The sequence below is a fragment of the Triticum urartu genome, chromosome 1A (genome assembly GCF_056163025.1).
Source record: "Triticum urartu cultivar PI428250 chromosome 1A, HENAU_Tu73, whole genome shotgun sequence".
NCBI lineage: Eukaryota > Viridiplantae > Streptophyta > Magnoliopsida > Poales > Poaceae > Triticum > Triticum urartu.
The window spans coordinates 509,637,033-509,639,160 of NC_141873.1; positions in this window are offsets into that span (position 1 = coordinate 509,637,033).

The following is a 2,128-nucleotide window of genomic DNA, read 5'->3' on the forward strand; positions in this document are numbered from 1 at the left end:
CGAACACCGTGCCGGAACCTCCAGTGGTTCCGGACTCGGGCAGGCGGCCTCCTTCCAAGAGGGGCAAGACGCCTGTGCTGGTGACCTCTGTCCATCCAGAGGCACCGGATAATCTGCTGGGAGCGCTTTGCAGTGCTTCCATCGACGAGGAGCACCGTACTATTATGAGTGCGGTGGTCCAGAAGGTTCAGTCCGCCAAGAGCGGATTGACTAAAGCCTGTGCCAGCCTTCTAACTGGCTTTGAGGTAAGTGTTTAAAATATAGGAAAAATATTACCGCATAGACAGTAGCCCCTGATGCTCTGTTCGGTGTTCACAAAGAAAAGCCGAACAGAGGATCAAACAATATCGCAGGAGTCTAATATAAGTATGTCAATATGTGTATGCAGGCTTCGCTGCTGGCATCTGCCGCACTGACGGCAGAGGTCGCCGCAGACCTTAAAGGGTCCAAGGACGAGCTCGGCCTTGCCAAGAGGCGGCTTGAGGAGAACGAAGGTAAATAGTACCTAGTCTATGGATATGTATAAAAAGAATGCGATTGCAAAATGACAGGATCATCATGAATTTGCCAGGGGCCACGACCGAAGTGGCGACCCTAAAGCAAGCGCTGTCCGAGGCCGAAGATAAAGCGGTCAAGGAGCACACCGAGCGGGAAAGGCAAGAGGCTTGGGTGGGCGAGGTGCAGCAAGAGCTCCAGGCTCTCGTGACGAAGCACGAGGCATTGGAGCTTGACTCGAAGACGCGAGAGTCTGAGCTTGCCGCGGCCTTCGAGAGCACAAAGAGTGCCAAGGCCGAAGCCCAAAAGGCCCTCCAGAAGATTGACGCGATGAAGAAAGTAGCGGCGGGTAAGGCATTCTATATGCAAAGCAAGCATGTGAAAGTAAATTACCTATTACTTACCCGAATCCGGAGCTCTCCAGGAGCATTCGCAGATTTACCCCGCAGCATGTCGGTTGCCGCACAGTTTTACCAGGCCGAGGAAGGAAGCTCAACGAAGAAGCTATTTTGGTCTCAGTATACTGGGACCGAACACCCGATGCCTTTGAGCAACCAGCTAAAGCAGCTGGTCGAGCTACACAAGGCGGCCGAACAGGCCATGAAGGGCCTTATAGTCCGACTGTGTCCTGGTGACGCCCTTCCGAACAGCTACTTCGGCCTGGTGAGGCGGCTTGTGGATGCCTGCCCACTGCTGGAACTCGTCAAGTGGTCCGTCTGCATCGAAGGTGCACGCCGGGCTTTCGCCCGTGTGAAGGTGCAATGGGCCAAGCTAGACGCCGTGAAGCTGATCAAGGAAGGACCGCCGCAGGGCAAGGAGCATTGCACCCCCGAAATTTATTATGAGGGTGTCCTGAAGGGTGCCCGTCTTGTAGCGGACGAATGTCCAAAGGATGTAATATTTGAGTAAACTTGCTCGTGTGATCCTGTATGATGAAAACTTGTTTCATATGCGCTATGCAACGCTTGTTTGAATTTAAAATATTACCTTCTGTTTGGCTGTTTATCCAATCTGAGAGATGGCTAGTCCTCGGCTTCTTCCCCCATGCCACGAGTGCTGGGGTGTTCGGGATAAACCTGAGCACTCTTGTTCCCTTTTTGGGGTCCTTCGAGGGAGGTGCTCAGCATAGCGAACAAGGCAACCGGACTAATTATGCTTTATCACTCTCACTTAGCCATAGAATTCTATAATTTTAAATTTCGGCGAAGCCCCTGGTATTCGGAAGGGCGAATTGGGGGCGCGATACATGCCTTTAAGCCGAACAGGACCGGCTCCTCGCTCTAAGCGGCATAAGTCTTTAGGGACTCGAAACCTCGCCGAACAGCGACCAGTCTCCCGCCTTATCATGACAGTCAGCTTTAGCTTTCTCTACTGAGGTGCTTAGCCCAGCAGAACCGGGGCACAATCGCAGTAGTTCTCCTAGTGCTACCTTAGCCGATAGAGCGGAACGTAAGGTACCAAAACATAGGAGCCGGGCAAACCCAACATTTGACCAAAGACATGATTCGGAGCTGATGCATATAATGCTATAAGTTCGGGGTGCCGCACTTGTGAAAGTGTTCGGACTTCTCACACCATATTGTGGGGTACTTAAGCCCCTGGTGTATTGGCCGTACCAAAGTGTATGGTTGCA